This window comes from Vulpes lagopus, chromosome 4 (assembly GCF_018345385.1).
Source record: "Vulpes lagopus strain Blue_001 chromosome 4, ASM1834538v1, whole genome shotgun sequence".
Classification (NCBI taxonomy): Eukaryota; Metazoa; Chordata; class Mammalia; order Carnivora; family Canidae; genus Vulpes; species Vulpes lagopus.
The window spans coordinates 106,358,674-106,367,943 of record NC_054827.1 but is presented as its reverse complement, the minus strand read 5'-3'; positions in this window follow the sequence as shown (position 1 = coordinate 106,367,943).

Sequence of the window (9,270 nt, the reverse complement as noted above, 5' to 3'; positions counted from 1 at the left end):
AAGGGGGGTGTATAAAAACAGATTACTATGATAACTGTTATTAACATCTTACAGATGAGAACACTAAAATTTAGTGACATTAATAATAATTATTTAGGGGCCCCTGGGCAGCCCAGTCAACTGAGCATCCAACTCTTGATTTTGGCTTAGTGTTGAGTGCAATTTTTAAACAATTTTTAAAAATATGTGTAGTGGAATCACTTTTTGGCCAAAGGGACAAATAGACTCCATTCTCCGGTAACAGTAATTTTTTCTTTCATTATGTTTGTAATTGACATCTTTACTAATTCAGCCTAACTTTCCCATCTTAATCTGAATAGCGGATGTCTTATAGTGCTTCTAATTGGATTCATCTTAGCTTCCTTTTCTTACAAGGTGAATTAATCAGCCCCATTGAGATAACAGTGATCAAAATTCCATGACACCTGCAAATGAGCATTCAGCACCAGCCAAAGGATGTCATAAATATAATGGATCATTACCCATAAACAAGAGCTCATTTAGTCACTTTGACCAATGCCATGTGCTCACTTGGACTTGTCTAATGCAGAGAGGCATAAGGCAAGCATGAAGGAGGTCACCCACAAAGATTACTATCAGCAGTATGCCTGCCAAGAAATAAACTCTGAAAATTAACTAACTCTCTCCTTCAGGTTTATTGCCTATTCTACTAATGCACAATGCATTAGCCCCAAGGCTCTAGGATCAATAGTTCAATTGTATAGATTATAAAACATTTTATGTATTCTTTTTCTGGTCAACATTAAATTTCTAGGATTGCAGTTAGAGTAACTTCAACTTAGAAATGATTTGGCCTTTGAATCAGAAACATTTGTCCAAAATGTAGCACATAGAACTTGACATCAAATATATCTTAGATTGATTTGCCTTGGGCAATAGCAGATTGTGCAGAATGTGTTAATATGGTTTCTACCTCCCTTGAAAAGGCTTTAGAGATGAATCTATGCACAACCAAAGAAGGCCTTGGTTTTTCCTCCTTTAATAATTCATATGTCAAAATACTCAAGCCAAATTGTGTGGGGCCAGAATAAAAATAGAACAACATGAAAACAGAGAGTGCTTTCTACTCCTTGTCATTAAGTCTAGTTGAAAGTTTGTAGAATGAAAAAGAATGAAATTTCATGTCTATACCATGGAAATAAGAAAATTAACATTTCCTACTATCTTTGTAATCATTTTGATATGACATTTCTTTTGTATTATTAAGATAATGAACTACCCTGCCTATTTTGGAATGTCATGGAGGTCAAATGCAATAATAGATGGAAAGGTGCTTTGTAAATTCTAAGTGTACACATTAAGAATATTATTATTAGAGTATAGTAGAATATAAACAGGGAAATCTAAAGTAAAACACTTTAATCATTCTTGGTAATTCAAGATTAGTATATAAAAACCAACGTCAAAGAGAATAGAAAGCCCTCATCTTTCAAAGTGTTTATTTTAATGTTTTAATTGATTTAATTAAATTAATTAAATTTAATTAGATTTAAGGCATATTTCAAATATACACACAATATACCTTCTGAAGATGAAAGTGGGTTATATTTCAATGGAATGAATGTTGGGATAATATTCAGAAAATAGTAGATTGGTATAGCCAAAGTAGGCCTCAATTGAATTCTAAGAATTTTCAATCAATTAAAAAAATAATAAAATACCATGTGTAATCAGTACTGTGATTCACAGGATCTGTGTAACAAAAATGAATTAGAAGCCCAAGAAAAATCTAATTATTCCTGGAATTGAGATAGAAAGGCATTTCTATGTTCTATTTAAAACATGGGTTTTAAAGAAGCTTTTATGAGCAATTTCTTCCACAATATCTTTATAGTAAATCCAACAAAGTTTTTCATAGAGCTATTTCCTACAATGTCCCTCAAATATCAAAACACAATGTAATAAAAGCAATTATTTTTTTCTCTTTGTGGTGGGGAGAAGTGATGGGCAGGAAATGGAAGGAAGAGGAGATATCCAAAATACTGCATCCATAAACAGATCTCTGTTATGGACAGACTTAATCCAAGTATAATATGTTAGAAGGTTCAAATCAGTAATTCTTAATTGAGGTATGTATCAGAAGTGTCCTAAGACACTCAAACTCCATATGTCTAGGATCTACACCAGAGGTTCTGACTGAATAGATCTGGAATGGAGATTTGATAAAGCTCACCATGGGATTTCAACGTGCATACGTAAATAAGGACTGCTGATTGAAAGGAATGAGTGAACTGTCTTCTTTTCAACAAATCTCTATGTTTAGACAGGTATTTAGCAGCAAAAAGTTAAAAGTCCCAGAAAAAAATATTATGTCCCTGATCTTCTCGATACCCCCCCCTTTTTTTTTAAATGTTCCTAAAATACTCTCCACCCCACACCAACCTGTAATATGACCTGGGAGGCTGACCACTATGGACTGTGTCAGATTTGGCTCACCATTGAATTTGCCAATGAGAAGCACTAGCTGGTGACTAGAAAGGACAAGGAGAATGAAGACTAGCATCTATTCATTTGTTTTTTTGAGTTACATGGACTTGCTGAAGCTCTTGACAATACAGCTCACCCCTTGCACACTTTCTCTCTTCCATGACTACATGCCCCATTTGTCACTTCATATCCAGAGCAGTAATGGCTCCCAAAAAGTATCTGCTCTAGGATACTGCTCTTTTGAAATTTCCCGACACTTTGACTGTATCTTCACCAGATACAGTGAGACACCAGTCTCTTTATTAAGCTCCATGAAAAGTCCTCAAGTTGAATGTGCCATCTGTTTTCTATGGGATCTGACAAACTTTAGATAAATCTTAGACTCTAACCTTTTTTATATTAATGATATTTTTAGAGTTTAGGTATACAAACCACAAAGAATAGGGTAAAATAATGGGGAAATGGGGAGGGCATGTAAAGTATAGTCTAGAATATGATACATAAAATATAGTAAAAGCCATGAGATTTAAAGTATGTATATTTTTAAAATGTTCATTGAAAATAAATAAATCATGTACATTAACCAAAAATGTATTAAAGGCTTTTTATGATTATAATTAATTGATATTTCTGAAAATTTAAAGATATCATATTGCATAAATCTTAAGTATTTAGCTGTGTAAACACACTAATATAAAGCTAACAACTGGGACACCTGGGTGGCTTAGTCAGTTAAGTATCTGCCTTCAGCTCAGGTCATGATCCCAGGGTCTTGGAATCAAGCCCCCAGTCAGGGTCCCTGCTCAGTGGTGAGTCTACTACTCCCTCTCCCTCTGACACCTCCAACTGTGTTCTCTCTCTCTCTAAAATGGATGAATAAATAAATAAAACAAAGCTAGCAATTTTCAGTTGGAATATTTGAATTTAGAAAATAAATACATTTTCTTAGGTATGACCAATGGATCACTTTTCAATTAAAAAAGAAAGGATCTTTCTTGATGCATAAGAAAGGTGGCAGTTTTATCAGCAGAAACCAAGGTGGTAAGTGATCTCTTTTGAAAAGTTTTCTCAGACATCTGTTTGCTTTCGCTATATCTTTGTTTGTAACACAAAACTTATGAAATATTTACAACATGAAGTAGCCCTAAATCTCCCAGTTGATATGATGATGATGAAGAGATTTGGACATCAGGCGGCTGTTGGATTCTACTATCTTCGAGCTTCTTCTATATAAATGGTTCTAATATTTAGATCCCCAGCAAAGTCATCTTCTATTTGTACAGCGTAGGTCCCTTGCTGTGAGTTGAATTTACATACTTGAAGAATCAACTGAGTAATATTTATATTTCAGCCATTTCTATGAAACATCCAACAGAGACATTGGCTAAAATGAACCAGAACCAATACTACTAACTAGCAGCAAATGCCAAGTCCATCCACACAAGTAGAACTAAGAATTTCACTGGTCTGAATCCAGTAAGGACAGCACCCAAACCCACACTCCACCCTAGGAATTTGTGGGAGACATTTTCAACACAGTTGAATGAGGCCTATTTAGAAGGTCCCAGTCTGGGTCACTGGTCTCTCCCTCTAACATCTTGGATATTGTTCATTTGTGGTAGTCTAAAAAAAAAATAAAACAAAAACAAAGCTTCAAAATTTTCATTCCAGTGCTGTTTTTGTTGCAATAGAATTAACTGAATAAAATTCTTCTTTCCCATTATTTTTATTCTGGGAACACATTTTATTTTTATCTAGAGTCCTTTTGACTAGCCAGGACTTCTTCCTTGAATTTCTTTCTACTACTCTTCTATGCTGGGTCTTTTGGGCTTCATGATTGTCTCCCATTGAGTGTATTTCACTGCAAGGTTTTTACTTAACCTGTTAGTGTGGGGTATGAGGACTCTCAGCCTGATTGCTGACACTCAGAGTGAACACATTTCCCATTCGGTGCATAATAGCTAGAGCCATAGGATCAGGAACAGCAATGAATACTCCAGTAACTATTTCCAGAAAATCAATAAGTTTTTTTTTTCTCAACTACCCATAACATCTTAAGGAGCCCCTTTCCCAACATATTACTTAAAATAAAGAATCGAGCAATCTTTCATGGTGCCTTGACAATGTGACACTGACCAAACAGAAATAGCCAATTACAACTTTCCAAGAATGCACACTACACATTGAGCATACATACATTTCAAACAAGAAAAAATATATATTGTGGATACGCACGCATTCAACACTTGCTACTTACAATATCAACTTGGAAATGTGTGAGGGGATCCTTGGAAATGATAAAGACAAGTCAATTCAGCTAAAGAAATTTTGAGGACAGACAGGGATCAAAGGAAATGAGGAATGAAAGATTGGTGAGCAGAGAACTTCCAACTTTGATAGTGCAGACATGGAGTGTCATTTTTTTACACTTTGCAAAGGCCGTGAAGGTGAACTTTAGGAGGTATTTCCACTGGAGATGGAGGAGGGAAAAAGAATGGATAGAGTATATAAAGGTATGAAAACTAAACAATTGTAGAGGAGTGGGCTTCTCACAGACACATGGTGCCTTGGTCCCAGAGCAACACCTTAATGGAGGATTCACCTTCCATGGTTGGGGAAGTGAAAGCCAAGAACATGTGCCATAAATGGATGCAGTTGCCCCCTAACAGGAAAACAGGGTTCTAATAGTTCCTCAAGCCCTGTCATGATTCATCACCCTTATGGGGGGAGGTGAGCCACGCTGACTTGAGGTAAAATAGTTTTTAGCTAGGAAGAGTCAGCAAGGTCAGGCTGGACTGGGGAAAGATTGCAGTTTGGTTTTCCAGATGGGCACCTGGGTGACTCAGTTGGTTAATCATCTGCCTTCACCACAGGTCATGATCTCAGGGTTCTAAGATCAAGTCCTGTATCAGGCTCCCTGCTCAGCAGGGTTAAAAAAAAAAGACTGCAGTTTGGTATTCCAGATGCTGTGTGTGTCTATGTGTGTGTTTGTGTGTCTAGATCGTGTTTGTCTGTGATTGTGTATGTGTCTCCTGGTGTGTGCATGTGTGTGTTTATGCACACCACAGAATATGAACTAAAAGACTATCACATAACAGCTGTTAATATTAGCTTGTTCTTGATGCTGCTAGTTAAGGATAACACCTCTCCCTTTTATTTTGATTTCCTTTGTTCAGGAAATGTTTGACTACCTACTGGTTGCAGCAGGAATGTGATGGTATGGCTTTTTTCGTCAGCCCAGAATCCTCTCCCTGGTGAGCCTGTGCCACAGTCCACAGCTTAGAGGCAGGTTGGGGTGAGCAGGAGGCCAGTGGGGGGCCTGGGGAGCACAGTTTAGGGAGGCACTCACTCTCAGGTGTACAAGTGTTGGTACACCAACACTTATTTGCCCACCTTCATCACCCTAATTAGTTAACATTTCCCAAGTGAACAATAATCCTTTGAGGCACTTCAAGGAAAAAAAAAAAAGTGGATCTTCTCAGAGAATAAATGTAAGAAATTTTGCATAGTTAACACAGTTAAGAAACATACTCGGCAAATGTGTGAATTAAAAACTTTAAAGTCTAGCAATAGAAAAAAAAAATCAACCTCACTTGGCCTTAAGTCAAGTTTTCCAAACTTTTTTGCTACCTTTTTTTTTGTTGTTGTTTTTCAAGGAATTTGTGTCGGCATCCTGTAAATGCTCACTGGGAAGTACTAGGTTTGGGTTAAGTTAATGTGGTTCCAGGACTCTTCAGACAGATGCTTTCTAGAGTCTAGTTGCTATTGATCTTGAATAATTCCTCAATTCAATCTTCTTTGAAATAATAGAATTTCTTCCAAAAGTCTGAGGTCAGAAATCCCAACATCCTAGGGGCTTCCACCCCACGATGATCAGCATGTTTCTGTAATTCTCATAGTAGACGTCTGTGTGTAATTACTATTTACCCCCACCAGTCCCAGCAATCCTGAAGAACTCCAGATCTACCCTAAACTCAGTTCTTAGACTTGCCCTCATCAGCATTTTTATCTACAACAAAACAAAGAAGTTGACTTCAAGTCGAACAAACTTGCAAATGACTTGGGGTAAGGAGAAAAAAAAAAAAAGCTCACTTATTTGATGGTTGGTTATACTCCTATTAGATGCAAGAATAGCTGGATCTTATGGACAGAATTCAACTATAATAAACACAGGTCGTGCAATTGGTTCCAAACCAACCAACCAACCAGCCTACAAAACAAATAGGACAGGATTAGAAGCAGTATGTAAAAGGTCTAGGGAGGCCTCAGTTTAGCTCAACATAAGGGAGTGTTTCTAAAATTACAATGAAAAGACACTATAAGGAGCTAATGAATTTTCTACCACCAGAGTCATTTAAGCAAAATATTGTATCTGGGACAAATAGCATAGTGCAAGTGGAGATACTGAAGTAGAGCCTAAAGAGTAAACTATAATAAGAAAAGTAACTCGGTATCACATGTGGCATAGGAATTGGGGAGGTGGATGTTCATGGTAGGAGATCAGCCTTGACAGAGCTGCTTTAATCACACATGAACAGCGTTGAGAAAGGGAGAATCAAGAAAACCAACCTAACCAAAAAAGAGCTATGATTACTGACAGTGTTTGAGGGGGGTTGCCCTTACTCAACTTAATTGCATCATTGATTTCTGCTAGCAGGCATGCATGCAAGGGGTTGGAAGCAGAGGGAGTGCAGTTCACTGGGAAGCCTCTTCTGTAAACTGGAGAGGACTCACTGAATCACTCACCAGAAGAGCCTTTTTCTGGAAATGGTCCAGTAGTTCCTATTGAAATCCTTTGTCCCTTGACTAGGAATCAAACCTAATGGTCTCAGTGGAGAACGTTGTTTAGTGACAAACTCCCCTCACTGATTCCAGAAGCGCTTGCAATCCCTGATGCGTGCACCCAGATGCTGAATATCAGGTGTGGAGCTCATCCAGGCTGCAAAGAAGAAAGGAAATTGCACAAGGAGATAGAAAAGATTCCACTTCCCAAGTTCAATGACTTTGCAGAAGAAAGAACAGGCCAATTTTCCTCTATGGCCAGACTCAGCAATGATGGGTGTAGAACAGAAGAAAATGGGGCTAAGTGACAGCAAAGGACATTGGATTAAGCTGGGTGCCTTAGACATAACCCTCGGGTTATATACATAGAATGGCAGCCTCTGCCTTAGGGATAAAATTTTTTGGAGATTGCACATTCCTCCCACATTGTTTTAGATGCTAGTCCTCCAGCTCTATCTGATAAAGTAGATACCTCTAACATAGTCCACTTTCTTTTGAGGGACTTCTAGAGATGATGCTGTGTTCCCTTAAATCATAGGAGATGTAGCTTAAACCATTCCTCATCTGCAAGGAGAGGAATAAATTTACCCATAGCTGTTTGTATTCCTTTCCAAACAGATGATTCCATAAAACCATGCATGGGAGGTTTTAACCAGGAGGTGTGAGGGAGAGAAGCCGTAAATCACAAGCCAAATCTATCCACAAGGGTCCTGAAAAACTTCAGCTACATCCTCAAAAATGGCTGGAATTCAATAATGTGTGTGTGTGTGTGTGTGTGTGTGTGTGTGTAGGGGAAAAAGTGGGAGAGTGAGAGCTTTTACAACTGCATGCATCAAAATTCTAATCCATCTCCTTGTGAAGGGGGGTAGGTGGCAGAAAGGAAGGAGCTGGGGTAAGCTTCCACACACATAAAGAGTTAACCCTGATGGGATAGTGTTACAACTGGAAACAGAAAAGATGCATTTTTTAGAACTGTGGCCCTATGGAGTATTGCCAGCTCCTTGAGAATTAAGAATGGCTAAGGCCAATTGAGATCTGGTATAATTTCAGAGGATCCAGTCTCAATAGGAGAGTCTGCAGTTCCAGGAGAACTGCATGGCTGCTCTGTGTAACCTCTCAGGGATCACACTGCCCTGCTTTTCCCAAGAATCTATCAGATGCAAAAGAACGTGGGTACCATTGAGAAGCAAGCAAAATGTTCCTCAATGAACTTAGTTACGGCTACCCTGGGAGACCCTAAATTGTTCATTGGACTGTTCTCCAGGCTAACAACATCTATTGAGCTTCCCTTTTGTAAAAAGGGAGGCAGCAGGAAGGTTTTACAGACTATATAACTGTGACATTCTTCTTGAGAAAAGAATGAACAATCCTATAGGGAAGAAAAGTCACATGTAGGCAGAATAGAATTAGTACCACATACAAAACATAACTACTAAAAAAAAAAAAAAAAAAAAAAAAAAACATAACTACTTTTTCTTTCCATGGAACATCCTAGCTTAGCAAAAGATGTATTTTGAGGCATCTGTGGCCATACCCAAACATCATCTACAATCCTCAACTTTATGGATATTAAACATTCTTATCCCTTAGAGAGCCAGAGGAGACAGAGCATATAAATGTGTGCTCTTGTTCAAAAATATGTTTGAAAGGGGAGAAGAAATTCCAAAACTAATGATCATCTGCATGATTTTACTTTTGGGTTCAAAAGCCTGAATTACGGCCTGTTCTCAAGACCATGGCTGAAGTGTTTATTAGTCTGGGCCGGCACACGGGTGCCCTGACTAAGATGTTTCTTGAATGCCAAGGAGTACAGCCGCCTGTGCACAATCCAATCCTCACTCATTATTCCTAGAAAATTCTTGCAATCACCTTAGGAGCCCTTGGTTTTCTCAGCCTCGCAGCTCTGATTCTCTCGTCAGATCTTCTGAGTGCAACCTGCTGCCCATGGCTGAGAGTCAGGGTGGGCGCAGGCCATGAGTCATGCTGATAAAAGTGCACGTCTCTACTTGAGCAGACCAGACGAAGGCAGTGAAATAGAAA